Here is a 26,682-nt window from a genome sequence, read left to right as displayed (position 1 = left end):
GGCCTGTCTTCTGATATTCTGAGTTTACTGTTTAATGCATTTTGAACTCTCAAACACCATTTTCTGTTTGTCCAACTAAGCAAATCACTTGACTATTGTTGCTTGATCCATCAATTCTCATGGGATCGACCCTCATTCACTTGAGATACTACTTGGTACGACCCGATACAATTGTCGATTAGTTTGTGGTTATAAATTCCGTACCAAGTTTTTGGTGCCGTTGCCAGAGATTGATTGTAATTGACAACTACTCGTTGTTTGATTTCTTAGATTAGATATTTTTCTTTTAATTAGTTTTATTTTAATATTATCAATTTTTATTTTTTATTTTTTTTTCCTTTTTTTTCTTTCTTCCGTGCTTTTCATTCACCCAGGACCCAGCCCCTGTTTTCGTTTTTTTTACTTCCCTTTTCAATTTTTATTTTTGTCTATTAGTTTTCATAATTATTTAGTTATTGTGTTTAGTTTATTTGTCTTTTATTTTCGTAGCTTTTTTTATTTTTTTTATTTTTTATTTATATTTCATTTTAGTTTTATTTACTCCTTGCATTATTTTTTATTTTTTATTTTTTATTTTATTAGTTTTATTTGTTTCTTGACTTTAATTTTCAAGTTTTCTATCAATTAGTTTTTTCTTAAGTTCTGAAATTATGTTTGGTGTTATCTAATTATTTTTATTTTAATTTTTATGTTCAATTTTTTTAAAAAAAAAAGAAAAAAAATTCGAAATTTTTACTTTAATTTTATTTATAATTTTCGAACTGTTTGCTTTATTTATTTAGTATTTTTTATTTTATTTGTTTACACAGGTTACCTCATTGGAAATTCTCTGCACTCTGACGTAGAGAGTTCCTTCTTTTCTTGTCTTCTGTCTGTTTAGGAGCAAGAATAGGGACAAGAAACCTCTGTTAGACTTTGATCCTGAACCTAAAAGGACTTTCAGGCGGCACTTGCAATAAGCAAGACTTTACAAGGCTGCAGAATCCACTATGGATCCTAATAATGCTGATAATGCCAATATGGCAAATCCGAATAGGAATGAACAGCCTAGGAGAGTGCTTGGCTCTTACACTGCTCCTACTGCAAATCTTTATGGAAAAAGCATTGCGGTGCCTCTTATAGCTGCAAACAACTTTGAATTGAAGCCACAATTGGTCACCCTGGTGCAACAAAATTGCCAATATCATGGTCTTCCCTAAGAAGACCCAAATCAATTTATTTCTAATTTTCTGCAGATTTGTAATACTGTGAAGACAAATGGAGTGAACCCTGAGGTGTACAAACTCATGCTCTTCCCGTTTGCTCTGAGGGATAGAGCAAAGCTATGACTAGATTCCCAACCTAAGGAGAGTTTGGATACTTGGAACAAGGTTGTCACTGGATTTCTGACTAAATTTTTCCCACCTAAGAAGCTGACTAAGCTTAGGGTGGAGGTTCAGACCTTCAGACAGAAGGATGGAGAGACTCTTTATGAAGCTTGGGAGAGATACAAGCTACTGATTAGGCAATGCCCTTCGGACATGTTCTCCAAATAGACCCAACTAGATATCTTTTATGAAGGCTTGGGTGAAATGTCCAAGAGGTGCTTAGATAACTCTGCAGGTGGTTCATTGCACATGAAGAAGACATCGGAAGAAACTATTGAGTTTATTGAGTTGGTTGCTAGCAACCAATATTTATACTCATCTAACAGAAATCTTGTGAACTCTAAGACTCCTCAGAGGAGAGGTGTTTTGGAAGTGGAAGCTGTTGATGCCATTCTTACTCAGAACAAGCTTTTGACTCAACAACTAAATCTAATTAATCAACAGTTGAGTGAAATGCAAGTTTTAGCTGTCAACACTCAGAATGCATATCAAGAAGTCCCTTATGACATGACAGGTAATTTTATGCAAAATGAAAATTATGATTATGCTCAATCTTCTTCTGAAAGGTCAATTACATGGGGAATGCTCATAGAAATCCCAATAACGATCCCTATTTTGAGACCTACAATCAGGGGTGGAGAGAGCAATCTCAGAGGCTACAAAATTTTAATAATAATTCTCAGGGTGGTTTTCAACAGAATAATTTTAATAACCACCAGTTTCAGTCATCTCAGCAAGCAACTTTTCAACTCCAGCAGAACAATGATTTGGAAGCAATATTGGCAAGTTTTAGATGGGAAACCAGAGCATTAATCAAGAACTTAGAGATTCAGATGGGTCAATTAGTCACAAAAGTTAATGAAATTGATCAGAAGACCACTAATAGCCTTCCTGGTAACACAATTCCAAATCCAAGAGAGGAATGCAAGGCTATCACCTTGATAAGTGGACAAGTGACAAGTACGAAAGCACAAGTTAATGAGGAGCCAGTTGAAAAAGAAGCTCCAGAAGAGAAGAAGGAAGAAGTAGAGCACGTCCCTCCAAAGCATGCGGACAACCTATTTTCAGACTTTCTTGACACTTATCCTACATTGCCAAAGGCTCCTGAGTACAAGCCTAAAATGCCATATCCTCAGAGACTTCAAAAGGAGACCAAGGACAAGCAATTTTCAAAGTTCTTGGAAGTCTTCACAAAGTTGCAAATCAATATTCCTTTTGCTGAGGTTTTGGAGCAAATGCCTCTCTATGTCAAGTTTATGAAGGAGCTATTATCAAAGAAGAAGCCCTTAAAGGGAGATGAGACAGTGGTCCTGACTAAGGAATACAGTGCCATCATTCAGAATAACTTGCCAAGAAAGATGCCAGATCCAGGGAGCTTTCATATTCCATGTACCATTGGGAGCACAACCTTTGAAAAAGCGTTATGTGATCTGGGAGCAAGCATCAATTTAATGTCCTTGTTTGTGATGAAAAAGCTGCAAATCCAAGAGGCATAACCCACAAGGATAGCATTACAGATGGCAGACAAATCTATAAAGTCTGCATATGGATTAGTGGAGAATGTATTGGTCAAAGTAGGTAAGTTCTTCCTCCCAGCAGATTTTGTGATTCTTGACACGGGGGAGGATGAGAATGCCTCTAAAATCCTAGAAAAATCACGCCTAGCCACTGGAAGAGCTCTGATTGATGTGAAAGAAGGTGAATTAGTGCTTAGAGTGTATAATGAGAAACTAGTCTTTCATGTCTTCAAAGATATACATTCAGCAGGTGAAGAAGAGAGATGCATGCAGACTGAGCTTATTGATCCAAACCTTCAAAAACCCTTGATGATGTACCACAGAATCTGCAGCTCAAACCTCCCTTGGTGACAATCAACAAACTTCTTCCTGACATCAAACTTAAGTTTGGTGTTGGGAATGCATCATCCACAAAGGAGGAGGTTCCCAAAAAGAAGAAAGTACCCAGGAGATGGAAAAACAAAAAGATCCCCACTGAAGGTTTCTTCCCAGGAATGAAAATGGTGTTGACTAGCAATCCAATGTGGATTTATACAGTAAATAGAATCCTCTCTCTGGAGCATATTGAGCTACTTTATGGAGACACAGGAAAAAATTCAAAGTAAGGGGTGAAGAGCTGAGCCCCTATGATCCTACTCCTTAGAGGAGCTGACCGTCAAGCTAGTGACGGTAAAGAAGCGCTTGTCGAGAGGCAACCCGATAATTTCGTATCCTTAGCTATTTTTCATTTGCGTTAATTATCTTATTTGTTTGATTTTTATTGAGTTTTTACTGTTTTCCTTTGTTTTACATATGCTTGATCATGTAGAATTTTTAGAACATGAACATGAGCAATTAAGAAGAATTTTTGACACCCTGTTTTCAACTTTTCTTTGCTTGAGGACAAGCAAACTTTTAAGTTTGGTGTTGTCGCTTCGCTTTTGGCCTTTTTTGTTTATTTTAATAGCACCAAAGGGAGATGAATGTTCTTTATGGAGGAATGAGATGGCCACCAACATAACTGAGGTGGTTGAGTTCCTTTCATTCTATTTTTCTTCCGTTCTTATTTTGTTGTCTTCTATTTTCTGTTGCTTTGATTGCCTGCATGATCTTTAGTACTTTCAATTCTTAGATTTAATTTCATTCTGTCATTTGCTTTTAGTAAAAAAAAAATGTTTCATGTACCACTCACTGAACTTGAATCTAAAAAGAAAAGAAAAGAAGTGATGTATTGCATGAGAAATTGAGTTTATATTTAAGATTAGTCTTGTTTACTTAAATGTGGTGGTATTATTTGTGATTCTGAATGAATGACAAGAACAATGCATATTTGAATTTGAATCAAAGGATGTTGATGTATAAGGAACAAGACTTTAGAGAACTATTATGACTTCTCTGAAATTAGTGAAACCTTAATCCTTGAAGCAAAAGAAAAATAAAAGCAAGGTCCAAGGCTCTGAGCATCAATGACTAAGGAGGTTAGACATGATTAAAAGCTCAAAGAGTTGTTTCCTTAGTCATATGCTTGTGGTGTTCTTGTGTCAAGTAATCCTTGAGACAGAATATCTAGAGTCGAGGCCAAATACATTTAGCAGAGTATGCCAAAGACTTTGAGCACCACTGTCTGGGAGTAACTAAAATAAAAATCAGAACTTAAAGAGAGTTCCCCAGTCAAGTGCTTGTGGTGTTTTTGTGTCAAGTGAAGCTTGAGACAAAATATTTAAAGTCACGGCTAGACTCAAGGTGCAAAGCACCAATTCATTGAGAAGTAAAGGATGTATGCTCTGTTCAAGGATTAAACTAGAGTACAAAGAGCAGAGAATTCATAATATGATCCGGATTCTAATTCCGAATGACAGTGACATTCCTCTGATTCAAAGGAAAGTGAGATGACAAAGCTGTTCAGAATTATAATAGATAAACCCCACTTTAAGAAGAGACATGAGCATAACTGAACTCTCACCTCTCATACAAATTTACATCTTAATCATGTACTAATTTTGGTTGCTTGAGGGCAAGCAACAATTCAAGTTTGGTGTTGTGATGCGTGAGCATCTTTCCTACCTTTTTCTAGTGAATTTGTATTTAATTTGTTGAGTTTAATCAAGAATTAATTATATTTTAGCCACTATAGATGCTACTTTGAGTCTTGTGCAATTCTGTTAATTTTAGGTAGCATTCGGATGGATTTGATGGAGTTTCCGTAGAAAAAGAGAAGAAGGCGAATGATGCTGTCAACCTTGACCTCTCTGCACTCAAACCTAAATAACTCAAGCTACAGAAGTTCAATTGATGTGATTCTAGTGGTGTTGAAAAGCTAACTTCTAGAGATTTCTAACGATATATAATAGTCCATACTTCTTCTCCATCAATTCGGCCAAGGCTGCGCCTAACTTGAGATTTCTCAAATTAGGCGTGGATTATTAAGGAATCAAGTGGCCCCCATTCATCAATTGAAGACGCGCGGATTACCTTAATTAATTCTGATTTAAACTTTATTTTTATTTAAAAAAATAAGAAAAGATATTATTTAGTTATAAAAAATAGATTTTTAATTAATTAGGATTAAATATAAAAGGGAAAAAGAAACTTCTCTTCTATACCATCTCATCCCAAAATTTACAGTTTGCCAGAATCCTAGTTTTCACTCTGAACCATGAGCAACTACACAAAAGCAGAAAAGATGGCTAAAAACCTACTGCTCACTACATTCCACGCAGTGGTGCTCAGTCCCTCCAAAAACAAACCCACTACCTTTACCCGAAGTGCAACACCAAAAAGTAGCAAACAAAAATAAACAGAAACACAGGAAGCAAGCAACACAGATTACAAGGGTAAAGGAAAAAGAACACCAACCTGATGAGTTGAGCGTGAATTTGAAAAGTGCTAAAACAGGAAGTAAGAGCACGAAAGCAACGAATGAAAGACACAGAAAGCACCAGAATGAGGAAGAAGAAAGAAGGTTCACAAGGCAAACAGAAACAAAAAGAACTAAGAAATGAAACGAACGAGGGAAGAAAGGCAAAAGCCAAAACGGTTTCGAATGGCAAAAGGACAAAAATACCCCAAAAAATTAACAAAGCATGAAGGGGTAAAAATGGAAAGCAGCCCAAGCGTCCCCTCACAATATAAAAAGGGAGCCCCAAGCCCCCTCAGGTACGTCATTTCACTCTACATACCTTATACCTCTCAGATATATTCTAACTTGAGCGTCAGAGTATCTTTGCAGGTACCACCCCTCATTGTTCCAGCCAGACAATCCGACGTCCACCTCAACCCGCAAGTTCTCGATCCATCTCTCAACTCATACCAGAGCGTTCCAGTACAAATATTAACTAAATTTACTTTATTTTAACTAGAAGATGAGCGTGCATGAACAAATAATACTCCAAATACTTCTTTAATAATTATGCCTCAAACAAATTAGTACTTAATAAATAAATATTAAAATATTAATTAGTTCATGACATTTTATTAGATAAATGAGTTTTAAACATTACAAAAAGACAAATCAATTTCTTCTCTTTTCAAATTTTAGATAATTTGATTCCTTTATCATATTATTTTTAAAAAAGTGAATGAAATTTCTCATTTTTTAAAACATGTACTATAAATTGATTTATTATTTCTTGTAGTGGTTAAAGAGTTGCTACCATCTTTCGTCGTCATAAAGGAAGCTGCCATTCTGGACCTACTTCGCTCATGCCGTCACTATTGGTGTTGTTCAGAGTCGTGGTTGTTAATGCTGGCTGGAGTTGCCCTGTTGTCATTTTAGTTGTACTACGCATTCTGTTATATTATGCTCCATCGACCTCAAATATGCTATATTCCATCACTGCTTTATGGTTTTGCCTTGCTCGCTAGAAATTACTTCAGTCTAAAGCCCTTTTAAACCTCTTCAACCACTTAGACTCTAACTTTAATGTCTAATTTGATGGTATTTTGTTGTTGGTCTTCGATTTCTTGGGATTAAATTGTGAGTAAACTCTGCATTTGTAGTTAAATTTTAATATCTTATAATTCTTATGATCATAAAAAGTTAATTTCAAAATCAATTATTACTTGATTAATTAATAAATTAATGATTACTGCGCTATTTATATTAGTTATTTTATAAAACAAATTTTCACATGACACCTAATGTTTTGCTTTGAAATTAATCGAATTTAACAATGAATAGTTTAGTTACAAGTAGATATTTTCTTTTGTAATTGTATTTTGGATGAAATTTTAGTTTAAATTTGGACAAGATTCTTATATATATATAAAAGTACTTGATTGATGTTGCATTTTTGAATTGTTTGACAACTATTAGCCTAATTATATTTTGTATGCATAAAAGAGAATTTGGAAGGTTCTATGACAGAAACTGTTGTTAACAGTAGTAGGCACTAGACTTGGTGAACTTTGATTGAATATAAACACATTTTCAGGACCATATGAAATGAAATAGTACTTGTCTGTTTCATGTTCACCAAACCAGTAGAACATGTCTGTTTCATCTTCACCAAATCAGTAGAACATGTCTGTTTCAAATTCACACAAAGAAAACATCACCTAAGTGTGATTTTTGTCTATTGTTCTGAGAATTTTTTTGGATTAGATAACCTTCCACTTATTTTTGCATAAAAGAATCTTGAAAGCTTGAATGTTTAATATCAAAAATTAATCATCTATGTGTTGGAATATATTTCTATCACTATTATTATAGTGGATTTGTTTGTGTTTTTGAATATATTTTATTCACTATTAGTGTAATAGATTTACTTTAACCAAGTAGTAATATTTGTACAATTGTCTCGTGTGGGCTATGGATGCTTTGTTTACCACTTAATTGCAAAACTCACTCTGTTTGTTCTTTTCTTTTTTTAATAAGAGCTTTGATTGTAATTTTGTTCCATCAGTTTCACTCTAGTTTCCTTAAGTTGGTGGGTCCTTATTGTTCAAGGACACGATGTCTTGTGCAAATATCTTGATAAGTATTTAGATTTGTTAAAGTGCTCCATACGTCACAGGAAGGTCCGACCACAATTTTGAGAGTTTGTTTTGTAAACATTCATATATATAATCTTAGTAATTTGAAAGTTATATGAAATTATTAGATTATGTTTTGTTGTAAATCTAACACTAGAACTTCCTGTATTTTTTACGAATTTGAGTTATACTTATACTTGATATCTGAATATGTGCTGATAATATTGTAGAAAACTCTATTTGATTCTTTTTCTATGAAATTTATTTCTAAGACTTGTTGGGAACAACTTTTTAAGCGCTGCTAGCCATGGCCGGGTTGTATTGTGATAATTTTAAATCTTTTAAGTTTATCATTTTTATTTATTTTAAAATTATTTTTGTTAGTGACTAAATATTTTAAAGATATTTAATATTTTGTGTAGTTTACTCGAAAAAGAAAAAACGAAAGAAAATAAAACATAGAATATATCGCAAAAAATGCTCTTAAATTATCAAATCGTTGATAGAAATATTCTCTAAATTTGTTAATGATAAAAATAACCAAATCAGACAATTTTTTTTATAAGTAACAAATGACTTTTATATTTACCAAACTGCTTGTATATTTTATTCAAAATTTTATGAAAATATTTGGTTAATTATTTAAAAAATGGATGCAAAAAATGTACTAAAATTTGATCTCTCATTTTTTAATTTTTAAATATTTTTAGCTATTTATTAAAAATAAAAAAATACCCACTTAGCGTAAAACCATTAATTTTTATATATGATTTTTTTATTATATTTACAAAAAATTACATCAAGATTATATATCTAAAGTGCTTATAAATAATATATATTTAACGACTAAGGATTCTTGTCCTATTTTAAATTATTTTGAGGATATTTTTTTAAAAAAAATTGGATTGTACTTTTGTCAATAATTTCATAATTTAGGACATTTTCGTAGTTTATACTAAAATAAAACAAGAATACATACATACATATGATGTATATTTTTCAATCTTATCAGGTGTACACAAATTTTTGTTTGCAACAAAATAAAATAAAATTTTACAAATTTTATACCATAGCATCAGTTAGTTGATAAATCTATTAACTTATTATCAAAAACTACTAGCAAACTACCACAACGTAACTATTAGAATGGATTCAAATTCAAAATCAATTTTAGTAAATAATGAATTTGTTTAGGTATTATTAAGTTGATAGAAAATATATATAAAAAAAAGTTAATAAAAAATCTTTTTTTTTATTTTTTTAATAATTTTTTTGTGTTTGATAAATTTTTAATAGTAAAAATAAAATTATTAAAAAAAATTATTTTTGAAAAGTTATAATTTTTATTTTTTTAAAAGATCTTTTTTTAAAAAATATTTTTCACATAATAAATAAACAAAAAAATATTTTTATATTATTGTACCTAAATTTAATTAATAGATAAAAATATTTTTTTAATTGAGATATTGAAATATAAAATTACTTATTTTTCTAAAAAATCTTTTAAAAAAAATAATTCAAAATGCAAAATCTTTTTTAGAAGTTAACCCAAAAATTCAATAACAAACTTTATAGAATTCACACAAAAACATCAACTAATAACTTGTGTTTGTGTCACAATCTTTTTTCTTATGGGTACTCTGAGGCCGTTGTGGTGCATTATAATTTTTTTTTATCAATTAATACTTTTGTTATTAATCATACCCACAGTCTATGTTTTGGGGTTGAGCTTTCAATTTTTCAGTTAGCACATGGATTGAGCTAACACACATGGGTCATGTACTAACTTACGGGGTCGAGTATTTTCTAACACCATCAACTAAATTCTCCACATCAATATTAAATTTTTTATTTTTACAATAAATTTTGATAAATTCTAATATGACTATACTATAGTGGTTATAGTGATAATATAAGTGTTGTTAAAATTAAAGACACATTTTTTTTAACATTTCGATAATATTTTTTTAAAAAATATTATTTAATAATAAAAAAATATTACTTTAATTTTAACAACACTTTTTAAAACATTATAACATTTCAATTCATTTAGAGAACTTCCATAAAGGAGTTGCTATTTTTATATTTTGTTGTTCTTTGTATAATGTGTTGGGTGCCTTATTTTTAAACAGGTTGAGGCTGGGTGGTGGGAGCATGTTTTGATCTCCCAAGGAGGCAAGTATTCTTGCAGATTTTTGCTTTATGTTTGCGGAAGATCTAATTTTATTCTGTAAAGCACAAGAAACCCAAGTTTGTAGGTGTGTAGATCTTGAACCTGTTTTCTATAATTTTCGGATGAAAGCTATGTATTCCCATAATATTTTCCACCAACGAAGAGATATCTTTACAAGTTTGTCAGCTGTTAGATTTATTAATAACATGGGAAGTATCTTGGAGTCTGGCTAGGCCATGACAGAGACCATAGTGACTTTTAATGATGTCATTGATATAATTAAAGGTAGAGTATCCTGTTAGATAATTAAATTAAGAAATTTAAGAATAGTATAAATACAATATTTTAGAACATTGAAAAAATTTGAAGTCAAATTGAATTGGAATTGGAACCAAGTTGCAACCTAACTTAGAAGACTATAGAAATTACATGTGTAATACCCTATCACACAGAGTTTTACGCTTAAGCCGTAAAATAGAGGTGCTGTGATATTATGACCTCCAAAATAAAATATACATACATAATATAATTGAAAGAATATAATACTGGAGGAGTCTTGAAGAAAAGTTTAAGCAAAAATCGCAAAAAGAAAAGCGCATCACACTCAAAAACGTAAACCAGTAAACAGATAAGGATAAGACATGAAATATATAAATTATAGAGTACTAAAATAACAGAATATCAAGCTCCAGACTCGACTTGCGAAGCCAAGGCCAGCCGAAAAATATTTACATACATAAGTATAGATATATCGCCCAAGTATGCCAAAATAGAGAGGAGATTCTACAAACTTAAATACATAACAATAGCCCAAAATATAACAACCCAAAAACTAGACTTCGCTTGCTTATAACTACAGACGCTCAGCGAGGTGTCTCTCGACCTGTATTTGAAAACAATAATATTTGTATGGAATGAGAATCGGAGGTTCTCAACATGGTAATAGTGCCCACATACATAATATATAAGGTCCTAGGAAAGTTAGAGGCGATCCTAGAACTCAGACACTCAGATTTAAAGCTTAAAATTATAATTTAAAACCATAACAGGATAATCTATCTAGGACACTTAGGTTCTAATCCAATTTCTAACTTAACCCCCAAAAAATTCACTCATTTCCTCCAATCCTCTAAAACACCGGTGAAACTGTCCTCGTCATTCCTCCGCTAGACAAGGGACATCTCAGGTACACAGACAAACAAAATACAGGCAAAGAAAAACACAAATAAGATACAGTTACAGCAGGTAAAGCATATAGCAAGTAGACATAGTAATTCAAATAGGCAAACCCAAGTAATGCAAACTCAAACAAAATAAATAAATACACATGATGAATGCCTGTCCTATGACTGATGATATCATCTGTCGGTTATGTAGCCAAACTCGACATGTTCTGATAGCTAACCGTGGACAGAAACACGCCCTTCGCGAAGCAAGCGGGACTAAGCCACAACCCTCTTGCTACTACCCGCTTAACTCAGAGCAAGTGGAGTAACCACTATTGCTGCTACTACTCAGGTGGGTGTTTACAAGCTCAACTTAAAGCAAGTGGATTAATCCACTACTGCTACTACTACCTAGGTGTCACAATCTCTAACCTGGAACAAGTGGGACGAACCACAATCCTTGTTACTGCCCAGGTATCTCGACCAAAAATTCATTCAATCTCAAGTCAATCATCAATTATAATTCATTAACATTTCATCATCAATCATCCTCATGTATCATATTCATTCAAGTTCAATTAGTCTTTTTCGTCTTAGCTCTCCTTCATTACGTATTCAGTGTTTCGACACTTCTAAAGCTTAGATCACCACTTCACAATCTTTTTTCACTTCCAAGTTAATACCCCCTCAAGGTTCAACCTCCTCACTATGATTAAAACTAAGTTTCAGGGTCTTAGAGAGTAAAAATAGAGGTTTAGAAGTATGAAATCATGTCTAAATCACAAACACAATGTTGCTGAAAAACAGGGTCTCGTGTATGCATGCCATGTTGCGCGTACGTGGGGTGTCATTTCCCTCACTCACGTACGCGACCCCTGTCCACATACGAGAGCCCCCTTAGACCGAACAATTAGCTCGCGTCACGTGGCACTTGTCTGCGTACGCGAGCATATAATTTTTGCCTCTCGCGTACGCGGCACACTCCCGTGTACGAGGACATGTCTGGATAGAACCAAACGGTCACATCGTGTGTGCACTCGCGTACGCGAGCCCGTAAAAAATGTCAAAAATTTTATTGAACCAGATTCGCAAGAAGGAGCAGATGCTACCCAACAGAGGAGAGATCAATTGGCGCTATCTCAAATTCATCAAGGTGTAGATATACGGTGTTTGGTAAAATAACAAATTTCAAAGTGCAAAAGAAGCATGGAACACGTTGAAACTGTCATACAAATGCGTAGATAAAGCTCAGAAAGCAAAGCTATAGTCTTTGAGAAGAAAATATGAGAGGTACGTGATGTCTAGCATTTTTTAGCGATATTTTACTCGTGCTACAGATCTTGTCAATAAGATGAGAGTCTATAGAGAAGATATGCCCAATAGTAAAGTGGTGGAGAAAATTCTCTGTACCATGCCAATGAAGTATGACTATGTGGTGACTACAACTAGAGTTCTACGATATGGATACCATAACGATTGCAGAGTTGCAAGAAACCATGAAAAGTCACATTAGTAGAATACTGGAGAAGTAAGAAAAATCAACTGAGAAGTCTTGAAAAGCCGGGTAAATTAAAATAATATTGCAGAATCAAGCTGTACACAAAAAGGACGAGGTTGTGGTTTTAATTTTTAAAGTAGAGGTAGAGAAAATTTCAGAGGCAGAGGTCGTGGCAATTACAACCAAGGAAGCTATAATAATTTTACAACGCCTAATCAAGGAAGAGGTGGAACAAATTTCAGACATGCTAACTGAAGAAAAGGTCGAGGCAATCTTTATCAAGAAAGAACCAATTTCAATTGCTTTCATTGTAAAAAGTATGGATACAAAGCAACAGATTGCAGATTCAAAATGATGAATAACAATCAAGTACACGTTGCAGAAAATTAGTATCAAAATACTGATGATAATCTGGGTACTCAAACTTTATTTTTTACAAGTAATTCATGTGATAAAGACAAAAATATATGGTACTTAGATAATGCTTTTAGTAATTATATGTTTGATAGAAAAGAGTTATTTTCTTCACTTGATGATTAAGTTAAACTCTTATTGAAGTTTGGTAATAGTACAAAGATCCCTATTGAAGGAAAATGGGCTACTACCAATTAAATTAAAAGATGATTCTCTGAGTTATGTTTCTGATATTTTTTATGCTTCTGAACTTGATTACAATTTACTAAGTATGAGACAGTTATCTGAGAAAGGATATAAGATGATAACATATTGTGGATATTGTATTGTATTTGATAACAACAGAAGGTTCATAGATAAAGCAAAGATAAATTCAAACATAATGTTTCCATTAAAAATTCAACATGTTAATCCCTGTTGCATGAATTCTGTAATACTTGATGATAGTTGGTTATGGCATATGTGGCTTGGACATTTTCATTTTTCTGGCCTAAACTACCTGTCAAGAAAAGAACTTGTTTCTAGTCTACCATGGATTCATATTCCTAATTGCGTTTGTGAAATTTATCAACTGAAAAAGAAACACAGAGATCCAATTCCTACAGGAAAGTCATGGAGAGTTAGAAGATTACTTGAAAGTGTGCATTCAGATCTTTGTTCTGTTGAAATTCCAAGTAATGGTGGTAGTAAGTATTTTATCACTTTTATTGATGATTTTAATAGATATATATGGGTATACTTTCAGAAGCAGAAATAAGAAGCATGTGATGTCTTTAAGACATTCAAGGCGTTTGTTGAAAAACAAAGTGGCTATAAAATTAAAATTCTCAGAACAGACAGATGTACAGAATATCTTGCATGTTCAGATTACTTTAAGCAACATAGAGTTCAATATCAGTTAACAACCAGATATACTCTTCAACAAAATAAAACTACTGAAAGAAAGAACAGAACCATCATGAATATGGTCAGATGTATGCTCAAGTCAAAATATATGTCTAAAGAGTTTTGGACAGAAACAGACGTAACAACAGTTCATATTTTGAACAGGTATCCAATAAAGAGTGTTCGTGATAAGACTTTAAAAGAAATTTGGAGTGGGAAGCGGTCTTCTCTTCATCATTTCAGAGTTTTTGAGTGTATTATTTATACCCATATTCCAGATCAATTAAAAAAAAAGTTAGATAACAAAGATAAAAAATGTATTTTTATCGACTACAGCACAAATTCAAAAGCATATAAATTATACAATTTAAAATCAAAGAAGGTAATTATCAATAAAAAGGTAACATTTGACGAAAAAGACGTGGTATTGAATTGCAAAAACAAAAAACAGTCGACCGTAATTTCAACTGTTCGTTTGTTCAAAGAGCAGAAAATTTGATAACATGTCTATTAGCAAAAGATAATATTAAAACTCATCATACTTACGTGGATTGGCTCGGCCCAAATGAACCCCTGCTGCACCTTATGCAATATGCAGTGTTATTTGTTCATTAGATTTATTGTTATTTGACTTTTCTCCTTTATTATTATGTTTGTAGGGGAGTCAACTTCACCAAGGTTTGCCGTTCGGCTTCATAATTCTGTGTTTTATATTTTTTACAAAATTCTATAACCTTTTGTTTCATGTTTTTTTCTGTTTTTATATTTTGTCTATGTAATTATTTTGTGTTCAACTTTAAAAATTTTTGGGTCTACTTTTATAATTTTTTGTGGTTTTTAATTATTTACAGAATTTTATAACTCTTTGTTTCATAATTTTTTTGTTTCTCCTATTTGACAATAAACAGAGAAACCTTAAAAAAAATACATAACTTTAAAAATAATAACACAATTTTTTGTATTTCTCTTATTTTCTTTTGTTCCTTTCTCTAAGAAAACGAAAAGTGGAAAAATTAATAAAAATATCAAATAGAGAAGAAATTAAAGAAGAAAAAAAAAGTAGAAGATAAATGTAACAACAGCAGAAAAAGAAGAAATGTATCATTCACGCATTTTTTGTTTTGATGATTTTTGTTGGACCAATCAATTCAATAACTAAATCAACTTGTTGGTTGGACTTAATTATAAGAAATATTTGTACGTAAAAAAATTTAATAAGTCATGGAAAATTTGGACAATTACGTGAAAGTCCTCGACAAACCTTAGCAAGATCAAGCAAAGAATAAAATAGACTTGAGATGCTTTTTAGAGATTCTAGATGAATCATCAAATGTTGAGAAAAAACTTAAAACACAGCATTGAAATCCAAAATCTTCATATTTCATGACTGATTATGCAGTTTTGCATCCATAATCGTTATAACTTAGAATAAACTGTTTTGGCATTGTATTATTTTTGGAATAAGAAAATCTATTGAGGTGAATTCATGTTTAAATTAATAAAATCAGAGTATTTTTGTACTAACTATTGCTTGGAAAATGCTAGTTGTAGTTGTACAATATTAATCAGCCTTTAATCAGTCTTTAATCAGATTTAAATAATATTTAATTATTTTTTTAGTGTAACATGTTCCTATTTTGTAGATACATATCTATAATTAGATTTTAATTTAAATTTAAATTTTAAAACCCACCCACTTCATTGGTGGTTACGGTGACTTTGCTTTACTTTCGTAACTTCACGTAACAGATACAGTTTTTTAAATTCTTTATTCTACGGCATATTCACACGCATTAGTGAATCCCAAACCAAAAAGGACGCTGCCAGCTGAATTCTCCATCTCATCTTCATTGGTGAAGACCATCACCACCTTCAAGTTGAAGCACTCTCTCATTTTGCATTGGTGAAAGGTATCATTATTTTCCACCCATGTGTTTATGTAATTTGTTAAGAAATATCATGTTCAACATTTTTAATTATATTTTAATTTAAACATAAAAACACTCTGCTGATTTAATTGGAACAAGGTTGATCTTATTTAATTTTATTAATAAAGTTGTTGCAAATAAAGTATATAATCAAATATTAATTTAAAACTGTGTTGTTATTTTTTGATTATAATACATCTGATAGGATGATATTTTATACAAAATATTTTTAAAACACGTCTAAAATCAGTCAACTTTAATAATACAATATAAATGTTAATAATACAATTATGAATGGTCGAATATAATTATATACATAAACTAAAATATTTTCAATTGTAGTTTCTTTTTCAATTGTAACACATCTAAAATATTAAGTTATACAAAAAATAATTTTAAAACACATCCAAAATCATAAATCTAAAATTTAAATTTAAACATTAAAAAATAATTGTAACACATCTAAAATTATGAAGTTATACAGAAAATATAAAATCATAAATCTAAAATCTAAATTTAAACATTAAAAAATAATTGTAACACATCTAAAATTATGAAGTTATACAGAAAATATTTTTGAAATACATCCAAAATCATAAATCTAAAATCTAAATTTAAACATTAAAAATTAATTGTAACACATCTAAAATTATGATGTTATACAGAAAATATTTTTAAAACACATCCAAAATCATAAATCTAAAATTTAAATTTAAACATTAAAAAGACAGCGTTGTAAATGAGCGCCGAAAAGGAGAAAGGCAGCGTTGAGGATGAGCGGAAGAGGATGAACGACAGCGGAGGATGACTTCTCGATGTGCACCTCTGAGTTTTCCATGTGCGCCTCTGAATTTTTGACATGGCGCAAACGTGACTTCTCTGCTTCTTTGAGTGTTTTGTACGAGTTTAATTAATAATTTGATAGTTTAAGGTTTATTTTATATTTTTAAAATCAAAATTTTGAATTTTGAATAATTTGATTTTTAGATATGTATTTAAATTATAATATATTAATAATTAAATATATTAAATCTGAAACAAAAATTTAAAATTTAAATTTTAAATTTTAGTTTTTTTAGATTGTATTTTGAATGTGTATTTAATTTTAAAAAGATAATAAATCTATTCATAATTTTTAGTTGTGTTTGTTTTAATTTTTTTTAATTATTGTAATAAAAGGCTGAATATTGTACGATTTTTAAAGGATACCTAGTTGAACCGCTACTGTTTCATTTTGTTAACTATAATTATGGTTCTTTTATTAATTTAAGGTAATAATGTCATGTATTGAACAAAATATTAGATGTACTAAATTTTAAATATATCTTTTTTTTTTATAGTGAAGGGGTCAATGGACCAAATTTTAAATATATTACATTATTATACTATCAAATTATATCACTTACTCTAATAATTATATCGAATTAGATTACTGAAACACTGACCTCTATCCTGTGCTAGCAAAGTAGCAATCCTAGTAAATGAAGCGGATTTTATCCAATCACAATTTTTGAGAAAGAAAACAATTTACATCATCATTATCATAACAGCACATTTTATGCACTAAAACGGAGTTATGTAAAAATATATCTATGTGCCATCGTCAATCTATTCTTAAAACAATTTTTTATAACTTCAATAAAAACCACATTCTTTTAATATTGTAAAATTATTACAACTCGATTTAGGCCCACGTATTACGCGACAATAAAATAGATATATATTATGTAAAATGTATAAATTAATTTAAAATTTAATAATTATAAAATTAAAAGAAGTATTCATGAATTAGATTTTAAATAAAATTATAAAAATATTTAATTCAAATTTACTTATTTGATTTCATATTATTATTTTTATTTTTTGAGTAGTCATTATAATTTATTTTTTTAAATTATATTTAAATATTATAGTATAAATATAAAATTATTAGATAAAATACATATTTAAATATAATATTTTAATAATTAAAATTAATATTTAATTTTTTAATATTATTTTTATGGCTCATGATAATATCAAATATTTTGAACAATATTAAAACTAAATGATATTAAAATATATAAATTATTGAAAAGAAAAAAATATATATATCGATGATATAATTAATGAGCACAATTAGATTAAAAATAAAAAATAAAATAAAATTATAAAGGACATGATACATAGTTAAAATTAATATTTAATTTTTAAATTTTATTTTTATGACTCACAATAATATCATGTATTTTTAATAATATTACAATTAAATGATATTAAAAAATATAAATTAATAAAAAAATAATATATGAATAATATAATTTTGTTTTTTGGTGAATCAAAGGGGTCATAGACCCCAAAAGAATAAGAAACAAAACAAAGAAACTCAAGACCCTCTTAATTTGAGGGATCCAAACAAATTTTTGAGGGATCCAAACAAATTAAAAGACAACATTTACATGGAGGCAGAGTCTAAAATATATAACCTAAAGGAAAGTTTTTGTCCTTTTTTATTAAATGGTTTACTACATAATTGGCTTTACACTATGAATTCTTCTTGGCAGAATTTTAATGTCTTCCATCAAAGTACTGCAAGCATGAGTGAAAGAGCACCATTCTTTACAAAATTTTATAGCCATAAGTGAATCAGACTCAAAGACAATATGTTGCATCGCTTTAGTGATAACTATCTGAAGCCTTTTAATAATATCCCATAATTCTGTATGCATAAATGAACAACTTCTAAGGTTGCAAGAAAAAGCCGAAATGAGCCTACCCAAGTGATCTCGGAATAAGCATTTACATATTGCATTATTGTTATGTGCATAAAAGGATCCATCTGTGTTAAGCTTAATAAATTGCTTCTGAGGAGATATCTATCTAATAAGACACTTGTAACACCCTACTACGCAGAGTTTTACGCTTAAGTCGTAGAGCAGAGGTAGTGTGGTGTTACGGACCTCTAAACAATAAAATAGGTACATATAATAGTGAAAAGAGATAATATACTAAGAGCCTTGAAAAAAAACGGGTAAACAAAAATCTCAAAATAAAAAGCGCAACGCTCAAGGAATAGGATTACTTGTGTGCTAAGAAACCTAGAAGATAAGGATAAGAATAAGCGAAAGAATAAAGAAAGCCAAAAATACATTATAACTAGCTCCTGACTCAGCCTGCGAAGTCAAGGCTGGCCGGAGAATATATATATATACATAGGCAGGTATCCCAAAATACTCAAGATACAAAATCAAGCCCCTAACTCTCCTGTAGCCTCTAAGAGGAGCAAAACAAACAAGTTTCTTGGAGAGCAAACTAAATACATATATACAAGCAGAAACCCAAAATACACCCAGGAACTACTTCGCTTCAAAGATTCAGACACAATCTTAGCTTTATTCACCACCAAGCCTCCAAATGCTCACTTTCCAATTCCAATATATGTATATAAGCTTAATTCACACCTAATTCACATATATACTCTAAATTCAGCTTCTTCATAATAAAATCAAAATTGACTAGGGTTTAGGTTGTTCTTACCGTACTCATACGCATAATAACTCAAGCCCAATAAGCTCTGGAAGCTAAATCGAACCTAAAACACCAAATTGGGCAAGATTTCATCACAAGGGTTTCAATTTCACCATAAGAAAGGGGGTAGAGATTCTGAAATGAAAATGGAGCTTACCGGTGAAATTGATTCGACAAAAATGTAGAGCTCGACGCACTAGACGCGTGGCCGCAAACGGTGCGGCGATCGGAGTTCGAACAGAAAAATTATGGTGGATCAAAGGGTTGATGAGGGTTAGGGAAACTCCCTTTCTCTCTAACGCTGTTCAGCGCTTATGATGCAAAATGGAGAAGAAGAAGCTGCTGCTTCTTTTAAGTTATGGGTCCGGTTGGACCCACGAGTCCAGTTTGGACTCCGGTTCAACCGGTTCGGCTCTTCCAGTCCAATTTTTTATCAAATTTTTTGAAATTAGTATCAAAATTCTCGTTTTGAAGAGCTCTATCCTATTTTGATATTAGTTTTGTATTTTTAATTTTCCTAATTAAAAAGTCAATTTATTGACTAATTATTTACCGATTTTAGCGGGGTTTACATCCTACCCACCTAATTAAGAATTTTGTCCTCAAAATTCAGAGTAAGTTACCTGAAAAGAGGTGTGGGTAGTCCTTCCGCATCTCTGACTCAAGCTCCTAGGTATGTTCTTCAATACCAGCCCGACTCCAAGCAACTTTTACCAAAGAAACCTCTTTCCCGCGTAAGCGCTTAATGCTGGTGTCATCAATTCTAACCGGAGTTACTGGAAGCGTCAGATATTCTCTCACTTGAACTGATTCCGGCTCTAGGACATGACTAGGATCAAAAGTGTACTTACGAAGCTGTGATACGTGAAACACGTCATGCAGGTTCAAAAGATGTGGTGGCAAAGAGATCCTATATGCCACTGTTCCAATTCTCTTTAGGATTTCAAATGGCCCAATGTAACGAGGATTTAACTTCTTAGTTTTGATGGATCTTCATATTCCAGTGGTCGGAGTAACCTTCAGAAAAACGTGTTCTCCTTCCTCAAACTCTAAAGGCTTCCGCCTTTGGTCAGCATAGCTTTTTTGATGGCTTTGACCCTCAAGCATTCGACTACGGATTTTCTTTATTTGCTTAGTGGTTTCACTTATCATTTCAGGTTGCAAGGTTTCAAAGTTGGGATTTGGATGCGCGAACCTTACTGGAGCCTATGCTGCTGGTGTTTCTGAAGAGGAAGGCATTTCTATTATTAAGCATGCTTTTAATAAAGGAATCACCTTCTTTGATACTTCTGATATTTATGGACTCAATGCTAATGAAATTTTGGTCGGAAAGGTAAATTAATACTTCTTCATAAATTTATTTAGGTTTCGCTTGCAATTACAATTTTTAAGGATATAAATTTGTTTTTTTCTAAAAAAATTACGCATTCGGCATCATTGAGATTATTATATATATAATCTCTTACATTTTTAATAAAAGAAATTTGGATATTTAGCTATATTTGGTATGTATTTTTATTTTTTATTTTTGTTTTTTAATTTTTTTGTTTTTATCTTTTTTTTCCCACAAAATTTTAAAAACAGAAAACAATAAAAATAAAACAAAAACTAAAAACATATACCAAATACATTCTTACCTTTTCTATATTGTATTGCATCAATTGCACATGGAGTTTCTATTGCCACATTAAGTTAAAATAAGTTATCCAAAGTTATTTTTAACCCCTCAAGCTCTTCACTCATTAAAATAGAACAATAATAATGAAATTCTCTTTGGATTATAGTTATCAAAATCAAATCGATAATTGATTTGACTAAATTATTAGGTTATTAGTTTAATCCATAAATCACAGGTTGAACTATTAATCCAATAATAATTAAATGAATATATAAAATTATAATATATTAAAATTAAATAATAAAATAAATATAATATTTATTATTAAATATTTGAGTGATAAAAATAATATTTCACATTTCTCAAATCTAATAATATCTAAATAAATTCAGTTTTTTATAAATTATATATAGATAATAATATAATGAATTTAAAATTTTTTAATGTAGTAAGTATCTTTCACTTAAATTAAAAGATTATAAAATCAATTTTTAAAATTAATAAAACATATTATATGCAATAAAAAAATTTTAGAAAAGAAAAGTTATTCCAATATATATAACAAGAGCCACGCTCTATATGAACTACACAACTACAATTTGGACAGAGCTTTTGAAATATATAAAATTATTATTGCACTATATAATGAGAAGAGACAGGGGCTTAGTGGAAAAGGTGGAGTGCTTAAATAATTTCCAGAACAACAATTGTGCGTGATCCACACAGTGCACATGCGCAGTTCTTGCGTCTGAATCCCACGGGGGTTTGACGCTTTGTGCGACTGCTTAAAGATTAGGCATTAAGACTATGTTTGTTGGAAGGGAAAATAAAAAAAAAAAAGAGAAAAAAAATAAAAAAAATTATTTTTTATTTTTTGGTTGAAGAAAAAAGTTAAAGAAAAAAAAAAGAATAGAAAAAAATTGGTGGGACTTATTAATTGTTTTTTAAATATTAAAAAGAAAATGAGGAAAAAACTATTTTTTTTTATTTTTAATATTATTCCTTCATTTTTTTTAATATATTTTATAATATAAAAATAAAATTATCTTTTTATAACATTTCTCTCCTTCATATTTTTCTTCTATCCAAATACTTCTAAGAAAAATAAAAATTCATTCAATTTTTTTCTTTTTTTTTTCTTTCTATTTCCTTTCTCTTTATTTCTTTTTTTTTTCAACCAAACATAGAAAGGATCCCATATTCGATTCCCATAGTGCTATTTTTGGAATTAATTTCCAAAACAATAGCTATTTTATGTCATCCACCAGCACTGCTGGTGTACAGTGGACATGCATGGTTCTTACACTTGAACCGCACTGGGTTTGTGCCAATCATTGATTTTTAGTGAGGTTGACCGCTGTTGACCGGATTAATAGTAAGTTCGGTTTGTAAAATGAACTAAACTGACTTGATTATCGATTTTTCGGTCGAATTGGATGGTTTAGTTGGTTGTGAGAATAGATACTTTGCATGATCCACCAACAGTACTAGTGTACAGTGGAGTATAATGTCCAATTCTTGCGCCTGAACCCCATCAAGTTTGTGCGAACCGCTCGATTTTTAGCAAATTTAACTACTGTTGACCGAATTAATAGTATGTCCAATTCTCAGAGTGTACCAAATTGACTTGATTATTAGTTTTTGGGTCGAATCGATTGGTCTAGTCTGATTGTGACGACAATACTTTGCATTTTGACTTTATTATGGAGAGTAATTTAGCCATTTTAATTGAACAAAGAAAAATGTAAAAGAATAAAAGAAACATTAGAACACATGTGATATGAGAGATACATGTATAAAGATTTAAAAAAAAATCTAAATATTTTAGTATAAAAATATATAGTGTAATGTTTATTCAAAGAACTAAAAACTGAAAGTATGGTATGTGATCTTGTAGTGGCAGACTGGCAGTAAGCCGGTAACTGCTACTGTTTTACAAAATGGAGGTGAGGTGAGATGAGCTCTTAGCTCTATGATTTGCCATTTGAGAGTGAGAGTGAGAGTGAGAGAAAGCTTGGGGTTGGTTCGATCATTATAATGTTTTTTTTCTTTTTAAATGAAAGCAACGTCGGCCTTTCGGGGTGGAGAGTTTTTAAAAAAAATAAAATCCGATCCAGTATAGGTTTTTCAAATTCGCCAATTCATAAGCTTTTGTAAAGATAGGCTGAGTCAAACTGATTTTCATCGGTTTTGTTTTTTACTTGATCCAATATCCAATTTGGATTGGTCGTGAAGTGGGATCGCCTGTTTTTCGTCTCGATCGTTCAGGTCGGTCCGGTTTTTTAAACTATAGCGCATAGTTATCAAAACCGAACCGGTGATCGAACTGGTCAGGTTACTAATTTACTAGTTTATTAGTTTAACCGATGGGTTACTGGTCCAACCGGTAAAACCAGTCTCACGTAAATAAAAAATATAAAATAGTCAAAAACCTAAAATTAAATTTTGAAATACGTATTTTTACTAACATTTTAAAAATAATTAAGTCTCGAATTCTATAAATAACTAATACAAAGATAGATATAAAATTAATCTGTACTACTATAATAGTATCTTAGTTAGACACGATAAGAATAACAATTTATGAATTATATTCAAAGAGTAATTTTAAAGTCTGAATATCTTTATATAATTAAATAATTATATAAATTTATTTTTCTTCTCAGAATAAGTAATTTTTATTTTATTTTTATATTCATTATTATATTTTTTTATTTTAAAATTAATTAATTTGTACTTCAATTAAAAAATAATTAATTTAAACAATGTTGAATATAAAAAATATTGAGTTAAGGATTTCCATGTATATATATGTGTATTAGTTAAGATATTATATAAAATAAAATTTATACTATAAAAAGCATTAATGATACCAAAAAAATATATTAGTGCAATAGTTATCAATTTGGTCTTTATATGAGAAGAGCTAAGATTGACTTCCACCTCTTACAATACAATTTTTAAAATTTCTCAACCCTGCACGCTGCTGACGCACATTAACGTGCAAGTTGACCGTTGACTGTGTTATTGACTAGACCGATTCGGTTCTAATTCATGTCGATTTTGACTAGTTTATGTTGGTTTGATCGACTCATATCGATTTTAACTGGTTTATTTCTTTAAGCGGTCAGTATACTAAATCGGACCAATACAAAATCCAGTTCAAAATCTAGTTCATCGATTTTTTAATCGAACTAATCGGTTTGATCCAATTTTAACAACTATGCTATAGCGTAAAATTCAAGAAGTATGGCTGGAACTTACCCAAAGAATTTTTACATTTTTTTATTGCTCTTGTTAGCAAAGTTTTTACTAATTAAAAATTGATTGTTTCTGTAGGTTTTCTTATGTAAAATATTGAAATTTTTTTTCCAGGCTTTAAAGCAACTCCCTAGGAAAAAGATCCAGATAGCTACAAAGTTTGGTGTTGAAAAGTTAGATATGAATACTTTTGATATGAAGATCAATGGTACACCAAGCTATGTACGCTCATGTTGCGAAGCTAGTTTGAAACGTCTTGGAGTTGAATACATTGATCTCTATTATCAGCATAGAGTGGACACAACAGTCTCTATAGAAGACACAGTTAAGAACTTCTTTTGATAGTTTTACAAATTAAATGAATTGGAACATAGGACAAATTATTCTATACTTGTGAAATCTTTTTAATACCTTTTTTTTGTGTTTTATAATATCTTTACTTTTAAAATTTGTTAAAATTATATATTATGAAATAGAAAAGGATGACATTCTAAAACTTTTTGACTTATTTTATCTTATTAGGTGCATTATTAATAACTAGTTTGTTGTATTATAATAGATGGGTGAACTTAAGAAATTGGTGAAAGAGGGAAAAGTTAAATACATTGGATTATCTGAAGCTAGCTCGGATACAATAAAGAGAGCACATGCAGTTCATCCAATTACTGCTGTACAAATGGAATGGTCACTTTGGACTCGTGATATTGAAGAAGAGATAATTCCTCTTTGCAGATTAATTTTAGTTACTTAATTTCATAGAAGTAGGTAGGTATGGGACTTTTATGACTTCTTATAATTTAAGATAGAGAGGGAAAACATGGACCTGTTGTTTTTAAATGTGTATTTCATTTATTTGTGATGATGTGAGATTGAGTTTTTCTAATATTTTTATTTTTTTCAGAGAGCTTGGTATTGGAATTGTACCATACAGTCCTCTTGGTCGTGGCTTTTTTGGTGGCAAAGGAGTTGTGGAAAACCTTCCAGCTGATAGTCTTTTGGTATGTATATTTATGAAACAAATTAATTAAAGTTTTATCTGATCCTTATCTTTTTACTCCATGACTAGTAAATTATGAATGTCTAATAGATGGTTACTTTTTTATTTACTAGAATACTCATCCTCGCTACCAAGCACAGAACTTGGAGAAGAACAAGAAGATATATGAGCGAATAGAAAACCTTGCTAAGAAGCACCAATGCAGTCCTGTCCAACTGGCATTAGCATGGATTTTCCAACAAGGCAATGATGTTGCGCCTATCCCTGGTCAGTAACATAACAAAATATTACTATACATGTCTTTTTATTTTTCTTCATTTTCAAGTATATATATAAGATGTAATATCAAATTTGGTTTTTGAAAATTCTAAGCACTCATTCAAATAGTCTTTAATTTTTTAAAATAACCAAATTGATCTTTAAATTTTATAAATTGTATTCATCTTTAATTTAACTAGTGTTAATATACAATTGACTTGGAGCGTTATAATATTCATGTGGCATTTTTAACAGAAGATAACATGATTAAAATTTTAATATGGTCAAATATGTATCTCAAATTTATTAATTAGGTTCATTTTAATATCTATACCAATATAAAATCAATTAATCAAAATGAGTTTAATTAACTAATTTAATACACCTATTTAATTATATTAAAGTCTTAACCACGTCTCCTTACAGTCAGAGATGCCACACTTCCATATCAGTGTTAACGACGCTTAAATTAAAGACAAACAAAATTCATAATTTATAAATTTAGAAACCAATTCGATCCTTTCTAAAAGTCAAAGATTATTTTGATAGACGTTAAAATTTTAGAGTACAAATTAGACATTACCTAATATATAATGTATGAAAAATATTATACATAATATTCTTAGTTATTTGCTGAAATTTGTGTTCACCTTTACAGGAACAACCAAGATTAAGAATCTGGATCAAAACGTTGGTGCCTTAGCATTGAGACTTGAAGAAAGGGTCTTAAAAGAAATTTCTGATGCAGTTCCAATTGAGGATGTAGCAGGTACTCATCACTTTAATGAAACTTATGGAAAAGTTACATGGAAGTTTTCTAACACTCCACCAAAAGATAGATTCAAGTATCTCAGCTTGAAGAACTAGAAGTCCACTATATTTGAACAATAGTGCACAAATTTATGAATTGAAGACAATTATGTGGAAGCATATGTGCTGCATACTCTATAAAAATACACTGGAATACTCGTAAACCTATATGAATAGTGATACAGATTGGTTCTTGGCTCGGTTGATTATTATTTATTTTGTTTTAAAATAAAATAAAATGAGTCAAGTTTAATTTTAGCATGTTTGGAATTTAAATTATACTCTAAATTTATGGTTTAGACTAATGTCTTTTTTTCTCCTTTCTTTTCT

General features: G+C 30.6%; 1 pseudogene; it reads left to right on the top strand.

The window, feature by feature from the left end:
• The first annotated feature begins 989 nt into the window (after positions 1-989).
• LOC107612007 (putative aldo-keto reductase 1) lies at positions 990-26,536 on the top strand (annotated as a pseudogene).
• Positions 26,537-26,682: the final 146 nt, after the last annotated feature.

Source organism: Arachis ipaensis, chromosome B6, assembly GCF_059453495.1.
Source record: "Arachis ipaensis isolate K30076 ecotype BB chromosome B6, ASM5945349v1, whole genome shotgun sequence".
Taxonomy (NCBI): domain Eukaryota; kingdom Viridiplantae; phylum Streptophyta; class Magnoliopsida; order Fabales; family Fabaceae; genus Arachis; species Arachis ipaensis.
This window is presented reverse-complemented; position numbering and strand designations above follow the sequence as displayed.